The 22,710-nt window shown below is 49.0% G+C and overlaps 1 protein-coding gene across 8 annotated transcripts in view; it reads left to right on the top strand.

Annotated features, from left to right (window-relative positions):
• The window catches only part of TSPAN18 (tetraspanin 18), a 216,656-nt gene that overhangs the window by 24,384 nt on the left and 169,562 nt on the right, over positions 1–22,710 (top strand). For all 8 annotated transcript variants that reach the window (XM_061381215.1, XM_061381216.1, XM_061381213.1 and 5 more), the window contains one exon: positions 17,163–17,244. The gene's annotated coding sequence lies outside the window, so the exon portion shown is untranslated. The remainder of the gene's footprint in view (positions 1–17,162; positions 17,245–22,710) is intronic.

Below are 22,710 nucleotides of genomic sequence, written 5' to 3' on the forward strand. Positions count from 1 at the left end.
CTCCCTTCTTGGTCCTGGTGCCTGCTTCTCCATCCTACTTGCAGTGGCCAGAGCAGCCCTCCTTAAGGGGAGGGTCCTCAGGAACAGAGTGCTTCTGGAAGGTGCTTGCTGGCTGCATCTCCGCTGCTCACCAGGCTTCCTTATCCCAGGAATCACCCGGGCGAGGAAATGTAGGGACCAAGGGACTTCCCCTGTCCAAGCCTCAGTGGCCTGATCTGGAAAGTGGGTGTTGATCACACCTGCTCCTCAGGACTGTTCAAGAATCCTGACTGTGAATGTTACCATCGCTGTTACTGTCGGCCGTGAGAATGCATCAGGTGGGCCATTGAGGGTGGACTTTGGGGTAAAGGATGTGGTTTGAAATGGGCTCTTTGTCTCAGAACAATCTGTTTTGATTTATTTGACTGTGGGAATTTGAAAACGGCCCAAATGCTTTTCCTCCTCTTGTTCTCTCTCTCCAACACTCGGATTTCCCCTCACTCGCCCATTCATTCACTCCCCGCTCAGAGCCCTCTTGCTCACGCTTGTTCACACTTCTCTGCTCACAGTTGAAGTGCAGCGGGGAGGTCAGATGCCCCAGAGGTTTCTCCTTCTTCCTCAGAGGCTCGTGCTCTCATGAGCCTTACACTCTCTACTTACACTCGGAGGTGTGAACGGTCATTTTCACACTCAGACTTCCCTCCTGACCCTTGCTCCGCCTCATCCCCTCCACTCCCCGCCCCTCCAAGTCCCAGCAGAGCCTTGAGGTCAGGAGATCTGATTCTCACCCAGTTTCTTTAACCCAAAGACTCTATGGCTGTGTGACGCAGGCAGAATCACTCAGCCTCTCTGGACCTTGGTTTCCTCTCTCACAACAGAGGCGAAGCGACCAGTTTGCATTTAGAGGGATCGTCACTTTCTTCTGCAGTATCTCAGAGGCTCAGAGATAAAGTTCCTTCCACATCTTAATTTCCCTGACGCTGCAAATGAGTGGATTCCATCTCATTAGGCAGACTGTGCGCCAACCTGAAGTTGCTCTTTAGCCATTTCCCAGTGCTGAGGAGACATCGTTTTATTTGGAGCCTAGAACTTAAAATGAGGTCAGGAGAAACCAGAAAGTTCAAGTCGGTGATTCATGCTTGACTTTGGAGGGACACAACGTCATAACATCTCACTGGATCCCATTCCTCTTCTTCTTGGTGTCCCCAGGAGAGGTGACCAGGGAAACAGGGATGGTGGTCAGCTTGCCACTGCTGATGCGGGAAGGGGTGGAAATCAGGAGAAAGATGCTATGCTTCCTGCGCCGAGCCCAGCGGAAGGATCCACTTTACTTTGTGTCCCTGTCTTTGCCCCAGGTTATGGCAAAAAATGGCATATACTGTCCTCCTGAGTACTTGCAACAGCCCTACAGGTTATGTATGAAAATCATTCCCATTTTAAGGGTGGTGAGACAGGAGCCTGGGAGGCATAGCTGGGTCTGTGACAGGGCAGCGACCTGCACTTGTGCTAAGCTTTGACCCCCAAAGCACGCTGTCCTGAGTGGCCCAGTGGTGCCGATGTGGAGTGGGAAGAAATGGGATTTCAAGATGGGAGTCTGAAAATTAATCCTCCTCTAGTACAAGCTCCTTATGAACCTTGGGTAAATCTCTTACCCTCTTTGGGCCTCAGTCACTCATTGTAAAGGATTCCTAGGTGGCTCAGTGGGTGAAGAATCTGCCTGCAATGCAGGAGACACAAATTCGATCCCTGAGTCAGGAAGATCCCCTGGAGGCGGGCATGGTAACCCACTCCAGTATTCTTGCCTGGAGAATCCCATGAACTGAAGAGCCTGGCGGGCTACAGTCCAGAGGGTCACAAAGAGTCAGACGCGACTGAAGCGGCTGAGCACACATGCATCCACATTCAGAGAGCCCATCCCAGAGTCAGAGGCATTCTGTCCCGAGTGCTGTTCCACACGGACCACTATGAGGCCTTTGGATGAAAAACCATTTGCCCGTCAGATGACCTTGGAGTTTCTTAACCAAGGTGCCATCTTCAGCATCCCAGATTCCAGACACCAAAGTGAAAAAGGTCTGGGATGACTTAGTCCAGTGGCATTCAACTTACTTGTGGTCACAGACCTCAAAAAAAGTTCACCGTGAAGCCTCCAAAACAACTCAGAGAGGAGCTGCCCCGGTGAAGCAGGCATAGGCGGCTGGTCCCCCCTCTCCTCTCCCTCTCCTCGTGGGTGTCTCCTGAGGAACCCCTGGGAAACCCATTCTGAGAATCACAGGCCATTAGGTGACAGTTAATGAAACTGAGATCCTGAAAGGGGCATGAACTCACCCAGGCATCAGAGGCCGACACGTCTGCTAGAATCATTTTCATTAGCAGTATCATTTCTCATTTTAAGAAGAGGGCTCTCCTGTGTTTCTTTTGGCCATTGATCTTAATTAATCACCTAGAGATGTGTTTTTCAATATTGACACTTAGCGGCTGACATTTCTGAATTATTCTCTTCTGGCTTCCTCAAAGTCATAGGTAGAGGTGGATGGATATTTATTGTTAAATCAAGGAAAATGGGGCTTTTGGCTTGGAATCTTCTGAAACAGAGTATTTACCCAAACAATCCTGCCCAACTCTGTAAACATATTTGACCAAAGTAAATAATAATAAATTGTGGGCAGAATGAATCCACAGATATGGTAGTTTGTAGGGGCTCTTAAGAGCCCTATTGAGATGAAGTACTTTCCCCACTCCCCCTTTTGCAGCCCTCCACCCCAATTTGGTTTTCCAGATCACAGGGTATTCTTCCCTCAACACCTAATTTCCGCACAGATTTAACCAGCAGTGACCTGCCACGTGAAGAGCTTTACTAAGAATCAATAGGCATGGGTCTCTGGTATGTGCTCCACGTCTGCTGCATATAAAACACCCCAGAAGCGACAGCAAGATTGATGCTGGCAAGACATCTGGGGCGTCACAGCACAGCGGGTCCCTCTTGCCCATTTTAAGGGCAAGGCCATGGCCCAGAGATGCTTGGTGGCTTGCCCAAGGTCACACAGTGATTTGGAGGCAGGAGCCCATGTCCTCCAGGATTCCAAGGCCAGGTCCCTTTCCAACACGCTGAACCCCTCTTTGCTGAAGCCAGGCTGCCCTTTGCTTTAAGATACAGGTAATAAACCAGTGCCTGTGTGGGCAAGGAGAGAGATGGAGTGTGCTATTAATTAGAGGCTACCTTTTAGAGTCCCTGAACGGGGTTAGCTAGAAGAGTTGCCATCAGAGCAGGGAGAGAAGTGTTCTGAGACATGTGCTGAGCATCCACTGAGTCCTGATGGGAGATTCCAAGAATGGAGAAGAGCACTCCCAGCCTGCAAGTGTGGGAGAGACACATGTGAATTCAATTCAAGGCTGGCGAGGTTTGCGCTCGACTTCCCAGCACATGGTGCTCTGGGAGTGGGTGGGAACACGGTCTTCTCCAAGCCTGACCCTGGCAGCCTGGCAGATGTGTTTATTTCTTCCTTTTCCACTTGGGAGGCAGGCGTCTGGCAGGGTGGTTAGGCAGGCAGGCTGTGGGGCCCAGGCTGCCTGGGGTTCAGATCCTGGCTCTTACTGTTGAGATTCAGAATCTGAGGCTAACTGGTATGCTTCCATTTCCTCATCTGTAGAATGGGAAGAGTAATGGTAGTTTTGGCATGGATGGTGTGATGGTGAGGCCTTAATGAGGTGGTCCACTTAGGTGCTTAGAGCCCCATATGCCCTGACAGACGGGATGAGCAAGCAGCTTGTATTAGCTAGCCTGGGGATCTTACATGGGTGCGTATTTCTCCGTTTAAAAAATAATGTTTATTGCTTTTTTTCTGATTGTAAAAATCACTCATACACAAACACCAGTTACCTAAAGATGCCCCCTGGTAACATTTTGCTGTAGTTTTTTTCCACTTTTACCGCTGTGCATTGTGTGCATGTATGTGTGTGTGTGTGTGTGTGTAATTGGGTGTGTACTGTCGAAGTATACTTTTCAAAAAATTATAAATCCTGAATCACATGTAAATCTAAAATGAACAAAGACCAAAGACTGATTTAACTTGTAAGTGAGGGAGCCAACAGGAGAAGCTCGTGGGTAAAGCTGGTTCTCAGGAGAACTAGAGAGTCAGCAGTTATGCAGGCAAGGGAGAAAGAATACTGGGAGAAGATGGCTGGATTGGATACACAAAGCTTAATCCCACCTTTGGGTTATCTTTTCTACCAGACTGAAAAACATCTACAAATTCATCTGTGACCTCCCATGAGTCAAAGTCACATTTCTCTAGAATCCTCTAGATCAGCGGTCCCCCACCCCTTTTTGTCACCAGGGGCCTATTTCACAGAAGATAGCTTTTCCACAGACCTGGCTGGGGAGGGGAGGATGGTTTCAGGATGATTCAATCTCATTGCATTTATTGTGCACTTTATTTCTATTATTATTACATCAGCTCCACCTCAGATCATCAGGCATTAGATCCTGGAGGTCTGGGACCCCTGCCCTAGATAATCGCTCCTTGGGTGAGTCTGCTTAACAGTGCTCCAGTGTGATGTTGAAAGTTCAGTTATTTATCCTACCAGTGTCTATATATTCTTCCTGATCATATCCTAGCTAACGGCACGCTTCACCTTCCAAACTTAATATTCCCTCACATTCAATTTTTTTTTCAAAAGCAAGTTTCGAGGAAGGACCAGGTGTCCCCCAAGGGTGTGACTTGTCCTTCAGCCCAGCTTGATTGAGGTACCCCACCCTCCCCACCAGGGAGGCCTGGCGTGCTGCAGTTCATGGTGTCACAAAGAGTCGGACACGACTGAGCGACTGAACTGAACTGAACCGAACCCCCCCACCTTGGGGTCCCAGGGCAACTACATTGGCCTCAGTCGCCTGCTGCATTTTCTTGTATTTGTCAATTTCCTTCTGTCTCCCCATCTAGACTGAGTTTTCTGAGAGCAGAGATTTGTTGAGCCGAACCGTCTTCCTGATCCTTCTTTCCCAAGCACCTAATAGGTGACACGTAATGATTCTTCTGCCGTGCTTGTCGAGTGAGCGAACAGGCATGTTAAGAGGCCTGGCCTTCGTCCATTACAAAAGATGAACCGTGCTGTTCCGAGCTAGCAGGGCTCCTCTCCAGGACTGGCTGTGTGCTTCTGTTGAGTCAGAGAAGCTCCCAACCCCCACTTAGTATCTCAGCCTTCTGACTGCCCCCCCTCACCCCCCATGCCTGATTCTGCCATTTAATTGTGTTTGGAGGGCTCTACACACTCAGTCTAGATAACGCAGCTCTCTCTTCTCTGTAGCACTCTTGAGACTGAGCTGAGTTCCTAACTTTCTTTTTCCTAATCAAGGTCTGAAAGGGGTAAAAAGTTCTTGGCCACCTCCAGCTGTGGAGGGAGAGGGGTGATGGAAGGATTAATCTCTGAGCGATGAATTTTAAAGCCCTCTTGTTCCATGTGTTGGGAAAAACCCATCAAAATGCTAATAGATCTGCCGTCTCACCTCCCGCAGACCCTTTTCTGCATTGGAATATATTTACAGGGAAATATATTGAGCAGGGAAGAATTACAAGGAGTTGAGGTGCCTTTTTCCGATTCCACCGCAGCCCTGCGGGTTGTAAAGGCTGAATTAATAGCCCCACATTGCAGAGGAGAGCTGTGGTGGGCTGCAGGCTTGGCCCTTCAGTTATGAGTTCTCAGCTTTCGGCTTCCTGGCTAACGGCAGGGCGGCTGGTTTGGAAACATCTCTATTACTGTCGTGTGGCTTTTTAATACTGATTCTCTCAGAGGCAGAATAGCCTCAGACAGGCGTTCCCGTAGGTATAAAGCTGACTGCACAGTGGATCCCCATTGAGTTCAGGGTCTGCAGCGTGTTGAGACTCATTTTATGCCAAAGTCAGCTTCAGCACTGAGACGGTCTCAGCTTTTCTTGAACCCTATGCTGGGAAATGCTGGATTGTTCTTGAAGCCTTTGAAACGCCAGACATCTTTGTCCAAACAGCCCAAAGGCCTGAGAACTTCTCAGATGCATCCTCTGGAGACAGGATACTTACGGGGTTAGCCTAATGCACACTGGACTCCAGAGAAGCGGCTCCAGAACTTTGGCTACAGACAGCATCATGAGCGCTGGTCCTCCCTCTGCCTGGTCCAGCTCCGTCACGGCAGACAAGTGACCTCTCTGAGCATCACTTCCTCCCTTTGTTAGTGAAGAGGAGGATGCTGGCCACTTAGCACAAGAGTACTGGGGCTCAGATCTTTCCTTTCTCTGTGCTTCAGGTGACACAGTGAAGCTGGGGCCAAGCAAGTCAGGCTCCATCTTCAGAGAAAAGTCCCTCAAACCATTAGGGCTCCTGGGTCCCTCTGGGAGCTTGTCTGGCAGGTCTGCGGGAGCCCCAGTCTCCTTGTGAGAATGAGTGAGCCTTACTTGGCAGATAGTCTTATTGATTCTTTTCCCCTTTCACTATGAACTAAACCAATGTTTGGGCTTCCCCCATGGCACTAGTGGTAAAGAACCCACCTGGAAGTGCAGGAGACATAAGAGATGTGGGTTCGATCCTTGGGTCAGGAAGATCCCCTGGAGGAGGGCATGGCAACCCACTCCAGTATTCTTGCCTGGAGAATCCCCATAGACAGAAGAGCCTGGCGGGCTACAGTCCATGGGGTCGCAAAGAGTCGGACATGACTGAAGCGACTTAACATGCTCACAAACCAGTGTTTAGTTACCTAAAAACCCTGTGGCTCAGTTCACTTTCCTCATCTGAGAAATGGGAAGAGTGGCAATTCTCTCCTTGCAGCGTGGGAGGAAGAGGAATGAAGATCAGAAGTACAGTCTGCTCCAGGGGAGGCACAGCCTTTGTCCCCCCGCCCCTTCAGGTACCAAAAAGTGCTTCCAGTCGGGAAAGAGGGGGAGCAGATGCAGAGCATTGCCTGCTGATGAAGGGCAGTCTCACCAGTTGCCCTTCCTGTTCTGTCAGGCACCGTAGGGGTGGCATCTGTCCCATGGATCCCGGTACCATGCAGAGAGCACCAGAGACCCTGACTGGCATGTGCAGAACAACTCCAGGCCTGACAGCAGGTGCCGAGAAGGGGAGATGATCACCAACGACAGTTGCAGTGAGAATTAACAGTTTCACATGTTAATTTGTGGGGAAGGTGCCTCTCTCTTCGGGGGCCCTTCCACCCTCCCCAAGCCACCAAGAGCTAATGAGCTCAGGTTGGGAGTCCCTCACTGACCAGGCAGATCATCCTGGGCCCTGGCTAGCAGTGCCAGCGCCCCCTGCACTGTGCCCGATGGCAGGTGCATCCCTCCCCTCCCCGAGCAAAGATAAATCATACCTCCCAGTCTTTCTGAGGATGTCACGGCTCCCACTTCAGCCCCATCGAGACCCTGGGACACAATTAACAGGCTCATTCAGGGACTCATCACGGGAACAGAGGGTGATGGGGCTGAGTGACAGGGCGGGCGGCCCTGGGAAGCCCTCTCCCTCCCCCAGCGAGACAAGTGCAGGTGGAGAGGCAAGGCAGAGGCGTGATGAGCTCAGGCGGCTTCATTAAGGGCTGCCCAGGGGATCTTTGAGATGCAGGACGCAGCAGGAACTCGTCCTGAACAAGCCTTGGCTCCTCTCCCTCTCCCCCACCCCCACGCCAACCCCCTGCCTTGCTAATTTAAAACAAAGCCAAACAAAGCCCCAGCTTTGCTTTGGAGCCATAAACTGCAGAGCTTTTATCCATCTACAAGCGATGCATCCGGCTGGCTGCAGCCCAGCCTGGATCCTGTGGCCTGGCATCGGTGTGGGGCGAGGGGGCCCAAGGTTGAGCTGGCTTCCAGGACTTGCCGAGGATGCTGTCCCTTCTTGGGGCTCAAGACCCAGAGTCCTTGTGATCACAGAATTCAGAAGGAAGGCTGGTCCATGTAGGGTGGCTAGTAGATAGGGAGGGAGAAAAACAGAGAGAGAGAGAAAGAGAAAGAGAAAACAGGAGCTAGCCAGGAAAAGGCTCATCATTGAGCTGATCACCTTCTTTTCTGTCCTTTTCTTGCTGCCTCTTCTAGGAAGACTTCCCAGCTCTCCACTCTGAAATCCTACTGACTTGGGATTCTAGGATATCAAGAGGCTCTCAATTAGTCATCTTCAACATCATCTGGAAACTTACTATGTAATCAGTTAGAAAGTCCATCTATTGTGAATTAAAGTGGTAGGCTGTACAACAGGGTGTAGATGCCACCGGTTCTGAGTGTAGACCCCTGAGGGAGAGAGGGCAGGGTCCGAGGACTGTGCTTGGAACCACTGATCATGGCCACTACCCTCTTTATAGAAAGTAGCAACAAGTTCTTTCATGTAATTTCTCTGGGCTCTGAGGGCTTATTCTGTGCTGAGCACCGTGAGAATCACTTATAATCCCTTAGCTCATCTAATTGGAGAAGGCAATGGCAACCCACTCCAGTACTCTTGCCTGGAAAATCCCATGGACGGAGGAGCCTGGTAGGCTGCAGTCCATGGGGTCGCTAAGAGTCGGACACGACTAAATGACTTCACTTTCACGCATTGGAGAAGGAAATGGCAACCCACTCCAGGGTTCTTGCCTGGAGAATCCCAGGGATGGGGAAGCCTGGTGGGTGCAGTCTATGGGGTCGCACAGAGTCGGACACGACTGAAGCGACTTAGCAGCACCAGCAGCTCATCTAATATACAGCTCAGGCCACTGAGGTAGGACTATGGTGGTCCAGAATTTGCATATGACTAATGTGAGGTTTAGTGGGATAAGGAACTTTCCCAAGGCCCCAAGGGTGGCAGGTGGCCTAGTTGAGACTCATACCTAGGCCTGTGGGAGAGGAAAGCCTCGTCTCTTGACCATGGTGCTCACTGCCATTTGATGCTGAGGGCATTCCACCTACCACCCACCCTGCCCCACATTGCAGAAAGGCAGCAGGCTCTAGTGGGGATTTGCTCCCTTTGAGCCTACTCACAGGTAATCATCCAAATGGTTCTACACTGTCCACTGAGCCTGACCTTTCACCCATTTTGTTGCTGTTCATTCACTAAGTTGTGTCCGACTCCTTGTGACCCCATGGACTGCAGTACACCAGACTCCCTGTCCTTCACCATCTCCTGGAGTCTACTCAAACTCATGTCCATTGAGTTGGGGATGCCATCCAACCATCTCATCCTCTGTCATCCCCTTCTCTTACTGCCTTCAATCTTTCCCAGCATCATGGTCTTTTCCAATGAATCAACTCTTTGCATCATGTGGCCAAAGTATTGGAGCTTCAGCTTCAGCATCAGTCCTGCCAATGAATATTTAGGGTTGATTTCCTTTAGGATTGACTGGTTTGATCTCCTTGTTGTCCAAGGGACTCTCGGGAGTCTTCTCCAGCATCACAGTTTGAAAGCATTAATTCTTTGGCATTCAGCCTTCTTTATGATCCAACTCTCACATCTGTACATGACTACTGGAAAAAACATAGCCTCTTGGGGTCCACAGGAAGTTACACAAATAGTTAAGAGTCTTTCGTTCCTTCTCTTATCTCCATTAACCAAGTTCTGCCTTCCTACTTTTCATATAAAACCCGTTCTTTTATAGATACAGTCACTTCCATCCGTCCTCCTATTCATTTCTCCGTTTACCTGTCCATCCATCCATCACCCATCCATCCATCTATGTGTATCATCGGTCATCCATTTCTGTTTCCATGCATCCATGCATGCTTGCATTCATTTATCTGTACATTTCTGCGTGCATGTATCCATCGTTCATCTTTCTATATCTTTAATTATTTATCCATCTCTGCAACCAACTACAATCTAGTTCCTTTTTCTCTTCTACCATTCAGTTCTTCTTCACTCTCTACCCATCCATCTATTCATCTATCATAGCAACTATCCATTCATCCAGCTATTATGTGCTGAGTCAGGAATTGAGACCACAGAGTGGGTAAGACATCACCCACATCCTTCAGTCTGATGGAGGAGAAAAATCACATGAACAAAAAAATAGACTGTGCTTCGATGCAGACTTTACTACCTATATACACAAATTGTTATAAGAGCCCAGAGAACAGTGATTAATCGTGCCTGTGTACGTCTGGGAAGGTTTCTCAGAGCAGATATTGAAGAAGGGTTTTGCAGGATGAGTTTTCCAAAACACTAGGACTTTTCCTAGTGATTTGGGGATGTGGGGGTGGGGCTGAAGTTCAGGATTAGGAAAGACAGAATGGACCTCCAGGCAGAATGAAAAAACAGCCAGATCCGACTGAGTGTGGTGGTGTGGCATGAGTGTCCAGGTCAGTTCAGTTTGACTATGGGGTCTGTGCATATTGCAAGGACCTGAAAATGGGCCTGGAAAGGCAGCCAGGGGTCAGATGATAAAAGGTCCTGTGTATAGGTAGAGGGAGGCCAGGAAACCCACTGAAGCAGAAGAGAAAGACATGGGCTCTGTCTGACAGCAAAGGAGAGGGCATGTTGGATGGAACAGAGGCAGCAGGCTGGCAGACAAGACAGAGCCTACTTGCAGTAAGCAGACAGCCGACCTTGGGCTGTGCCCAGGCAGGGACCAGCAGGGAGCGGCAGTGAGGACAGAGAAACAGGGATGACTGGGGGGACCTGGGATGGAAGAGAAACAATGACTGGGAGAATAGGGAAGTCTTTGATTTGGGTGTCCCGTTCCACAGGGTGCTCTGCTTTTGAAAAGCCAGTAGGCTGTATACTCCTAGTGTGTACACTATTGAACAAATATATATGTGTGTGTGTGTACTATTTCAATTTTAATATAGAGTAGAAAACATCAGGGTAGATATTTAAATCTCTCATCTGGTCTTATCCAGGATACTAAAGTGGCTGTCAGATTTTTTTCCTATACATTTATTTTAAAATGCAGATTTGCTTTGCTTGGAAGAAAGAAGATGAGGAAGAAAATCTAAGTTTTGAACCAGACCTTGCAAAATGGGAGTACCTGGCTAGTATCATCACTAACTAGCATTGACTAAGCTAGTCAATGGATTCCAAGGCACCCTTCTTTATATCTTCTGCTTCTGTTAGGTCCATATCATTTCTGTCCTTTATTGTGCTCATCTTTGCATGAAATGTTCCCTTGGTATCTCTAATTTTCTTGAAGAGATCTCTAGTCTTTCCCATTCTATTGTTTTCCTCTATTTCTTTGCACTGATCACTGAGGAAGGTTCTCTTATCCCTCCTTGCTATTCTTTGGAACTCTGCATTCAAATGGGTATATCTTTCCTTTTCTCCTTTGCCTTTCACTTCTTTTCTTTTCATAGCTGTTTGTAAGGCCTCCTCAGACAACCATTTTGCATTTCTTTTTCTTGGGGATGGTCTTGATCACTGCCTGCTGTACAATGGCATAAGCCTCTGTCCATAGTTCTTCAGGCACTCTATTAGATCTAATCCCTTAAATCTGTTTGTCACTTCCACTGTATAATCTAAGGGATTTGATTTAAATCATACCTGAATGGTCTAGTGGTTTTCTCTACTTTCTTCAGTTTAAGTCTGAATTTGGCAATAAGGAGTTAATGATCTGAGCCACAGTCAGCACCTGGTCTTGTTTTTGCTGACTGTATAGAGCTTCTCCATATTTGGCTGCAAAGAATATAATCAACCTGATTTCAGTATTGATCATCTGGTGATGTCCATGTGTAGAGTCTTCTCTTGTTTTGTTGAAAGAGGGTGTTTGCTATGACCAGTGTGTTCTCTTGGTAAAATTCTGTTAGCCTTTGCCCTTCTTCATTTTGTACTCCAAGGACAAATTTGCCTATTACTCCAGGTACCTCTTGACTTCCTACTTTTGTATTTCAGTCCCTTATAATGAAAAGGGCATCTTTTTTGGGTGTTAGTTCTAGAAGGTCTTGTAGGTCTTCATAGAACCGTTCAACTTCAGCTTCTTCAGCGTTGCTGGTTGGGGCATAGACTTGGATTGTTGTAATACTGAATGATTTGCCTTGAAAACGAACAGAGATCATTTTGTTGTTTTTGAGACTGCACCCAAGTACTGCATTTTGAACTCTTTTGTTGACTATGAGGACTACTCCATTTCTTCTAAGGGATTCTTGCCCATAGTAACTCTTAAAGAGACAGGAATACCAGACCATCTCACCTGCCTCCTGAGAAATCTGTATGCAGTCAAGAAGCAACAGTTAGAACTGGACATGGAACAACAGACTGGTTCCAAGTTGGGAAAGAAGTATGTCAAGGTTGTATATTGTCACCCTGCTTATTTAACTTATATGCAGAGTACATCATGCTAAATGCCAGGCTGGATGAAACACAAGTTGGAACCAAGATGGCTGGTAGAAATATCAATAACCTCAGATATGCAGATGACACCACCCTTGTGGCAGAAAGCGAAGAACTAAAGAGCCTCTTGATGAACGTGAAAGAGGAGAGTGAAAAAGTTGGCTAAAAGCTCAGCATTCAGAAAATGAAGATCATGGCATCCAGTCCCATCACTTCATGGCAAATAGATGGGGAAACAGTGGAAACAGTGACAGACTTTATTTTCTTGGGCTCCAAAATCACTGCAGATGGTGATTGCAGCCATGAAATTAAAAGACGCTTACTCCTTGGAAGGAAAGTTATGACCAACCTAGACAGCATATTAAAAAACAGAGACATTATTTTGCCAACAAAGGTCCATCTAGTCAAGGCTATGGGTTTTCCAGTGGTCACATATGGATGTAAGAGTTGGACTATAAAGAAAGCTGAGCATTGAAGAATTGATGCTTTTGAACCATGGTGTTGGAGAAGACTCCTGAGAGTCCCTTGGACTGCAAGGAGATCCAACCAAGTCCGTCCTACTGGAAATCAGTCCTGAATATTCATTGAAAGGACTGATGCTGATGCTGAAAATTCAATACTTTGGCCACCTGATGTGAAGAACTGACTCCTTGGAAAAGACTCTGACTCTGGGAAAGATTGAAGGCAGGAGGAAAAGGGGACGACAGATGGTTAGATGGCATCACCGACTCAATGGACATGAGTTTGAGCAAGTTTTGGGAGTTGTTGATTGACAGGGAAGCCTGGCGTGCTGCAGTCCATGGGGTTGCAGAGTTGCTCAGACAACTGAGTGACTGAACTGAACTGAAGGCACCCTTGTTAAAAAAATACTTTAAGGTCTCTGAAATGGGGGTGCATCATACAAAAAGTGATGCCTTAATCAAATAGCTTAACAGGCACTGTTTTCTCTTTATCAGAAACCCATAAAATGATGGTGCAATTATAACCGATGGAGTCTTACATTCAAGAGAGAGGGTATTACGTGTCAGGCTCTTAGCTGAGTCCTGTGTGTACATTCGTCATGTCATCCTCACATTGTATGAGTCATCAGCTGTTGTTAACCCTGTTTCCCAGATGAGGAGCTGAGGCGTGGAGCAGGAAGTTCATTTGCTCAAGGTCACAGAGCTTGTCAGAGGTGGATTCAGGATTCTACAGTTTATTGTGATCCACATAGTCAAAGGCTTTAGCGTAGTCAGTGATGCTGCAGCTGAAAGCTCCAATAATTTAGCCACCTGATGTGAAGAGCCAACTCATTGGAAAAGACCGTGATGTTGGGAAAGATTGAAGGCAGGAAGAGAAGGGGGCGACAGGGAACGAGATGGCTGGATGGCGTCACCGACTCAACGGACATGAGTTTGAGCAAGCTTTGGGAGATGGTAAGGACAGGAAGGACAGGAAAGCCTGGCATGCTGCAGTCCATGGGTTCACAAAGAGTGAGTGAGCGACTGAACAACAACAGAATTCCAACCTGTTTCACTTTAAACCTGCAGGTGGAGGGGGTGGGTGGGGGACTTTGGATAAAAGCAAGAGCAAGTCCAGGCACGAGACTGCCTGGTCAACCGCAGACTCCATCACCCTGCCGGCCACCTTTCGATGCTGCCTCTTGTCACCAGCCCCCAGCCCCGGCCCCCACATTGCCGTCTTGGCCCTAAACCCTAGGATTCTTTTCCCCTCCTCAGAGGGCTCTGGGTCTAACATCTGTAGTGACTTCCTCCCCCACAGAGAGGATGGGGCTGGGAGGAGATCTCAGGGGAGAGGGGGAAGAAATTCCGAGCCCAGCTGGTTTCCCTCACACAATGCAGATTTGCTTAAATGGGAATTAGGATTAGTGCCGGATTTCACCTCTCCTGGCAGGCTGGTAATAAACGAATCTCCTCTTAGGCTGCAGGAAGACAGAATTCCATCGAAGAGTGAAGACAGCTTCAGGCTCGGGAGTGCAAAACCCGAAAAGTAATTTTGTTGTTGACGGGCCTTGCTCACACCTCCTGACACGCAGCCCCCGGCTCCTTCCCAGCGTGGCTGCAGCCTTTAATTTTGTTAATGTGTGACATTCACACAGGCTGTGTGGCTGACGGGCACACTTGACATTAATACGTGTTCCTCACGGTCCCTAGAGCTCATAAAAGCTCATTATCAGTTCTGAGCCTGTAAATGTAGTTCCCGGGCTCAGGTGGACCAGGAACACAGAGATGCTCTGGGGAAGTGGAACAGTGGACAGCTACATAAGACAAGAAATAAACTCCTGCCTCATCCAGGGAACACGACCTCCCAGGCCACCAGGAGGTGAACAGAAAAACTCTGCAGGCTGAACTCTGAGTTCAAATTTGCATTCAAGCAAAGGGGCTCCTGCCCTGCTATTTGAAGGGAGTAAATCCAGTATTGTGGGGCTTCCCTGGTGGCTCAGCACTAAAGAATTCGCCTGCCAATGCAGGAGACTTGGGTTTGATCCCTGGGTTGGGAAGATCCCCTGGAGAAGGAAATGGCAGCTTACTTTAGTACTCTTGCCTGGGAAATCCCACGGACAGAGGAGCCTGGAGGGCTACAGTCCATGGGGTCACGAAAGAGTCAGACAAGACTAAGTGGCTAAACAACAACAACAATAGGGAGAAGGCAGTTTGTCAAATGTGATGTTTGCAGAGCCTCTGCCTGGCCATCCAACTTCGAGGCATCCAGGCTTTGGAAGTGCTTGAAAACATCCACACAGAAATGAGTGCACCAAGGGGCCCATGGCCACAAGGTGGTAACAGCCAGAAATGGAAATACGCACATATGCATGGGGGGCAAGGTGAGGGACTGTGGTCCACACTGACCATGGATACTGTGAAGAAGACTCCAGAAGATGCTTGTGTGCTCACTTGCAGAGGTAGACATGGTCTCACAGAGAGCTGGGGTTGTATAACACGTGTAAGATCCCACAGTCTGCATGTGGGCCACCGTGGGTACATGCTTATACACACATGTACACAAATATGGTGCTGGTGGTAAAGAACCTGCCCGCCAGTGCAGGAGACACAAGAGACGCAGGTTCCATCCCTGGGCGGGGAAAGTCCCCTGGATGAGGGTATGGCAACCTACTCCAATATTCTTGCCTGGAGAATCCCATGGACAGAGGAGCCTGGTGGGCTATGGTCCATGGGATCACAAAGAGTCAGACATGACTGAAATGACTTAGCATGCACGCACACACATATGTGATTACATGGACTATAGCCTGGAAGGTCATATTACGGAGATTGCACAGTGAGTCTGTTAAACAGGATAAATGAGTATGGGAAAACTTGCACATTTGTAGTTAAAAATGAAACTTTTATACATATACAAGCTTATCCATATGTGTATGGATGTATATGGAGACGGATATGGCTGTAGGTGTATCTGTACATGTATATATATCATGAATTCTTCTGACTGTAGCTTTAGTCTGGCCCATGACACTTGAGGCCCCCTGGGCTGACACCGCCTGGGTGGATGTCTGAGGCATCCAAATAAAGAGCCAAATTAGATAGCCAAATAAAACCAGGTCATGTCCTCTGGCCAAGCCTTGTTCCCCATCAGTCAGCAGGAAGTTCCGAGAACTTCTTTTATGCATAGGGTGCTCTGGTGCTGGGATCTACAGGGCAAACCTTGAACTCATTGCTCTCCTTGAACTAGGCCTCCCCCACCACGGAGAGGGCAGTTTCAAGGGCTTGACTTCCCTGAGTGTCGTCCCGGGTCTGTCCCTTTTCAGCAGCATGGCCGTGTGGGCAAGTTAACGCCTCGGAATTCATCGTGGTCCTCATTCCTAACGGGGCCATACTTTCTCATGAGATTGTTGAGGGCGTTGGGATCATTGTCATTATTATTTGAGGCAATATGAAATTTAATAGGGGCTTCTGTGCGGCCGGGTCATTGGAAGGCAGGGATGGGGGCCCCCGGCCCTCCCTGTTTCTGCTCAGCTGTGTCTTTTGCTCAGCTGGGCATGTGAACGAGCTGGTCCCCTGGAACCGGCCTAAGCCTTGGCTGACAGGTATGCAGTGAATTTGATCCTTCTCCAGTGAGCTTCGAACTCTACGTGAAACTGACAGAGAGGAGGTGGGGGGTGTGGGGAGAGGCTGGATTTCTGGGTCCTAGGCTCTGGAGCTGAGTTGTTTTTCTCACCATCAGAGTGTTCTCCACTTACTACTTATCTGTGCCTGAATACCAGATCTTGAAAGTGTGAGTCTGCCCCAGAGCCTGCATTCATTAAGCAATGATTAATTCGCTTTCGCATTTTCAAAATGACTCAGAGAGCCTTTACTTCGCCTGAGGAAAGTGGAGTCCCCACACCAAGTTGATAACATTCTAGCTAGAAGCAAAGAGACACAGTGCGGTGCTGCAATCAGCCCGCTCCGTGTCATCACAGGGCCGTTGTACAGGCTCCCGGGGTTATTTTGGAAGATTGAAAATATACCCCGGGCCCTAGGCACTGGGGACGCCATCCTGGGACCCTTGGTGGGGCTGGATGCTTGCTTCTGTCTTGCTGGGCCCTGTCTGGCTTCTGTATCACCTCCCGCAGAGATGGGAGGTGAGAGTGGGGGAACATCTAAGCGACGTGGCCCCCAGAAGCCGCATGCCCCCCATCCCTTGCCTTATTTACTTGTTTTTGGCGGTGCTGGGTCTTCGTTGCTGCGTGGGCGTTTCTCCAGTCGGGGCGAGTGGAGGCCACTGTCTAATTGAGGTGTGCGGGCTTCTCACTGCGGTGGCTTGTGTGGTGTGGATCGCCGTCTCTAGGACACACGGGCTTCAGTAGTTGTGGTGCATGGGATCTTCCCGGATCAGGGATCGAACCCACGTCTCCTGCATTGACAGGCGGATTCTTTACCCCTGAGCCACCAGGGAAGGCCCCCTTAGCCTTTTAAAATGTATTTCTCTCTGTCCTCCTTCTAGAGTTTATCCTGAAGCCACCATCAGAAAGAGACCTCAGGAGAATCTTGACACCCCAGACAGGAGAAGACACCAGTTGAAAAAGGTAAGTTTGGTGCCCCGGAGGCGTGGATCTCAACTTATTCAAATAAGAGGCTCGAATCTTCTCTCCTCTCCCTGCTCCCAGACCAGACCCTCTGTGGCTGAGTGAGAAAGCTCTCAGCTCGTGCTGGAGGCTGCAGGGCAGGCGAAAGGCGGCTTTCCTCTTGTCCTCACCCCCAGATGTTTGCTGCATGATGGGAGCAAAGGTGAGGGGTGAGGGATGAGGAGAAGGAGGCTGACGCTGAAGGGGGAATCTCACCAGACTGGGTGCTGCCCCACTGTGGGGCAGAAGGTCAGGGTTGGTCCTAAGACAACCCAAGAGCTGAGGGTTGAAGGGCTGGAGGAGGTGAGCCTCTGGGGGAAAGCAGAGTTCCTGGAGGCTCACAGAGGGTCCCACCTCTGTCAAGGACCCCTCCCTCCCCTCCCCCACATGCCCCTCCCCTCACCTCCCCCACACCTCTCCCCCACACCTCCCCCACACTTCCCCTCCCTCCCACACCCCCTCCCCCACACCCACCGTAATCTTGGGATTGTGGGAAGGAAATACCTTCCTAGGGTGATTTCCACCCGTGTCTCTCCCCTCATCCCCTCCCCCAACCTCTCCCCTCATCGCCTCCCCCATTCCAAGACTCTTTTTGGATAAAGTTTAAATCCACAAGTACTAGGATCAGTCATCACATTCCACGATGGAATTGGGAATGGAAAAGCCTTGGTCTGCTTCTTGGGTTCTGGAAGCTTCTTGCGCTGCTCACCATCCCAGGTCTGGTGATAGGCCGGGTTGCCTCATTTTTTCCCTGAAAGTTCCTGAATGAGGAGCCAGGATGTTTGGCTTCTGGCTCTCAGACTGTGCCTCATTTCCTCATCTGTAAATATGGGCAGCAGTGACTTGAATCTCTGTTCCAACCACACGTCCCCAGTTGCTGAGGTCCCAAGACCAGGGCTGAGCTACAGGAAGGGACAGGTGGTGGTATGGGGTCGGGGGAGTGACAGGGAGGCAGCGGTTTGGTCCAGTCTGTGGCGAGGAGAGGGGATTGGAAAGCTCTGAGAGATCTGATTGCCTGTCTTGAGTAAAGGATGACGCAGACCCTCAGGGGAAAGACCACAGGTGCAGACCACAGAGATGCAGATGGAACAGTGTTTGAGTCCCCGCTAATCAGAAGAGTCAGATTTGCTAACCTTGAATGAAGCTTCTCCATGCCGAGTGCAGGGTTAAGTTGCAGTTCCTGCACCAACAGCCCTATTGTCACTTCCATCTTAGGGAAGAGAAAACCGGGTCTCAGAGAGGTTAAGTGACTCGCTCAAGGTCACACAGCACTGTGTGGCTGAATCTGAAGCACCTCTCTGAACTACCTGACCATTCTTGTGCATTTTGCTTACCCGTTCTATGACTTGAATCTTAAGGTCAAAAATTCCTTGAAACCAAATCACATCTCTGAACTTCATTTCTTGAAAAAGACACGAAGATCTTTTTAACAATTTTTTTTTTTAAGTTGGGGTTCTTGTTAAAATCTCTGCGGGTCTTGGTTTTCTGGTGCCCGGGATTGAGCTTGTACTTGGTCACTTTCTGAGTCACTAATCTGATATTCCACCAGTTTCCAAGCTCATCCTGTCAACGGTGGAGTGTGCCTCCTGGCTGGCTGGGGTTATTTTAGGTTGAAATCCAAGGCAGGGTGGCCAGGTCCTAGAAGCAGATAAAGCAGGACCAGGTCAAGGGCCACCCAAGTGGACAATGCAGAGGAGCACCGAGGCCGGGAATCGGGGGTTGGGGGCTTCTCTGGAGCCCTCCCAGCATCTGTCCTGCAGCTCCCCGGGCTCAACCAGCCACCTCAGCCATAATATTCTATGTAAACCTCCTGATCCCCGCAGGAAGCAATCACCTTATCAGAGCCTGGATTCCTGCCTGATTTTCTTAATCAGGGGAAGGCGCTGAAGTGAGTCAGAAATAGCTTCACTTCCTCGGGATCTTTCTTTAAGGGACGTTTCTCCATCAGGGGAAGCCTTGGGCCTTGGGTGAGAGGAAAGAGTCTCTTGAAGTACAGAAAGAAAAACAGTAAGGAGGCTGTTGATCTTGGTTTACCATCAGCAAGGCTGCTGAGACAGCAGTGATCTCGCCTGGCCTCTGTGGTTAGTCAGGAAACAGAAATGTTATAGTCACAGGGAGCACGTAAAGATGACCATCAGCTACGGGCAGACAGGCGTGCACTGTTGTGGGAAATGTTTGCCGGCCTCTCAGCCAGACTGACAGAGGCTGAGTCCCAGCTCCGCCCTTCAGTAGCCGTTTGACTCCAGATGAGTGCTTTGATCACCCAGAATGATCTCTGTTTTCTTATCTGTTAAGTGGGCAAATAGCATGCACCCCCACTGGGTGGTTGTAAGGGCCAGGAAATCGCCAGCGCGATGCTCCTGTTTGCTTTGAACGAGGGTCGCTCCCTGGAATGATGTGGGTGGCCTTCCGAGGTGACCTCTATGAAGAGGCTTGGGCTCTTGACATGAGAAAGCTGGGTGTTTGTGAGCACACAGTGGGTCACCCTGGAGACACATACCTCTTTCTGTACGTGATCTAAAAATGGCCCGAGAGGAAGCGCCTGGATTGTGTCAGCTCTCTGCTCTGACACTCCTGGGGCGTGAGGCCATGTCGGGTGTGAACAGTTCTTCCTGAGCCCTAATTCCATGGTTTATGTTTGACTCCCAGTGATCTTTCCTGGACCCTCTCTGGAGGTAGTCACAGATCCTCCCCAGGGAGGCAGGTATTAGTAAACTCTTTTTAAGGACAATTGGGATTTTGGAAAGTGGTAAATTATTCTAGGGTTCACCTCTAAAAAGCAGCAAGGTTAGGACCCAAACCCAGGGTTCCTGCCCTAAAGCGAGTGTTTGCCATAGCACCCCACAGCACCCGCAGCCGCCTCAAAGGCACTCGTTCACATTTCCAGAGGCACATGGTGTGTGTCCTTAGGGACCCCCGCATAGTACTACAGAGGCAGCTAAGACTTTCATGAAGCACCCCCCAGGACTCACATCATCACCCCATGGCGTTCATGGTGGTCCCCATGTGGCTTAAGAGCACCCTGCATGCCTGTAGTGATGCACCACGGCAGGCACCCACGCTGGCACTGCTCCTATGTTCTCTGCCCAGCCTTGCGTGGAGTTTGGAGCTCAGGAAGAATGGGGAGTCCCTTGATGTTTTCATCTCCCCAGCCAGCCCTTTACAGCAGGCCAAGCAAATGAGTAAAGGCAGCTTCCTGGAAGCCTGCAGATCATCCTCCTGCTGAGATCTCCCAGCAGGAGGCAGGTGGCTGGTGGGGGTGGGTGGTGGTGAAGAAGGCCTGGCTGCCACCGCAGTGGAGCCTCTACCCACTTGTCTATTTTCCCTTTTGTTGCTTGTACTTTCGGTGTCATGTCTAAGACTCTGTTGCCAAATCCAAACTAATAAAGATTCACCTCCATGTTTTCTTCTGAGAGTTTTAAGACCTTAGCTCTTATATTTAGGCCATCGATTCATTCTGAGTTAATTTTTGTATATGGTTTGAGGTAGGAGTCCAACTTCATTCTTTGGCACTTGAATATCCTTGGACTACCACTGAAGAGACTGTTTTCCCCCACTGCATAGTCTTGGCACCCTTGTTGAAAGTTCATTGGCCATGGATGTATAGGTTTGTTTCTGAATTCTCAATTCTATTCCACGGATCTATTTGTTGTTGTTGCTTAGTCTATAAGTCTTGTTCAACTCTTTGTGACCCTATGGACTGCAACACACCAGGCTTCCCTGTCCTTCACTGTCTCCTGGAATTTGCTCAAACTCATGTCCATCAAGTCGGCGATGCCATCCAGCCATCTCATCCTCCGTCATCCCCTTTTCCTCCTGTCCTCAATCTCTCCCAGCATTAGAGTTTTTTCCAGTGAGTCAGCTCTTCACATCAGGTGGCCAAAGTATTGGAGCTTCAGCTTCAGCATCAGTCCTTCCAATGAACATTCAGGGTTGATTTCATTTAGGATGGACTCGTTTGGTCTCCTTGCTGTCCTCTGGTCTGTATGCCTATCCTTATGCCGTTACCATGCTGTTTTGATTACTGTAGCTTTATGTGTAAATTTTAAGAAGAGTATTAGTATATTTTAAAACTCCCCAGGTAATTCCCATGTACAGCCATGATTGTGCACTACTGGTTTAGAGAAAGATAAAGCACAGTCAGGGAGGCTGGTTGGGAGCCTGCCAGGATGATCCAGGGCAGAGAAGATGTGACCCTGAACTAAAGCTTCAGTCACTGAGGTGAAGAGGCCATGATAAAGTTGAAAGAGGTGAATGAGGGAGATATCCTGATTTTCCTTGATTCTGGAAAGGCTTTAGAGATGCCAAACAGAAGACAGTGGTCCAGGTGAGCTTGACTAACCTCTTACCCAACCCTAGTGTGATTTGGAGGAAGACCTGAGTCCCAGTCCAGCTCATCTACCTGTGGCTCACGACAGTAACCTGGTCCTTCTCTGCCCTCCAGGATATTGTCCATACCAAGCCTTTCCTTTCTTTTCTTTTTCAAGTTGTTTTAAATTTGCACAAGTTCATCCCAGGACCACACACACATTGTCCCTGTGTTTTTCCCTCTGAAATGCCCCCTCTCCTTGACCTGGTTGGCTGTGAGAACAAGGCCAGGCTGACCCTTCACTCTGTGGGGTGACCACTCCTTCACATCATGGATAGTTAATAATAAGTCTAAACTTCCTCATCTAAAGAATAAGCAAAGTATTACTTTTCTGTTCATGTAGCAAAAATGAACATAACATGCCCTTAAAAGGTTTTATTTTTTTTAAGAAATGACATATATCCACACTATGAATCACAGCTGAAGAACTTTCAAATAGCCAGATGTGGCAAACAGGGAGGGAGTATTCATTTTCAGATGCGTTTCAGCATCTCAGAGGGGAAATGCCTTGCCCAAAGTCACAGAGCTATGGAAGGAGATGGGCTTAGTCTGCAGGTCTTCTGACCTGGACTGGTGATCATCCTGCTGCACCCAGCCACCTTTTTTATTGGTTAACAGTGTAAACTAGGGCTTCCCTGGGTGGCTCAGTGGTAAAGAATATACCTGCCAATGCAGGAGACCCAGTGGTACATACATTACAGTTGAGGAACCTACACTGGCACATGGTTATCACCCAAAGCCCATAGTTTATGCTGTGGTTCTCTGTTGGTGCTGTATATTCATTCTGTGCTGCTGCTACTGCTGCTAAGTCACTTCAGTCGTGTCCGACTCTGTGCGACCCCATAGACGGCAGCCCAACAGGCTCCCCCGTCCCTGGGATTCTCCAGGCAAGAACACTGGAGTGGGTTGCCATTTCCTTCTCCAATGCATGAAAGTGAAAAGTGAAAGGGAAGTCGCTCAGTCGTGTCCGACTCTTAGCAACCCCATGGACTGCAGCCTACCAGGCTTCTCCATCCATGGGATTTTCCAGGCAAAGTACTGGAGTGGGGTGCCATTGC

The sequence above is a fragment of the Bos javanicus genome, chromosome 15 (assembly GCF_032452875.1).
Source record: "Bos javanicus breed banteng chromosome 15, ARS-OSU_banteng_1.0, whole genome shotgun sequence".
Classification (NCBI taxonomy): Eukaryota; Metazoa; Chordata; class Mammalia; order Artiodactyla; family Bovidae; genus Bos; species Bos javanicus.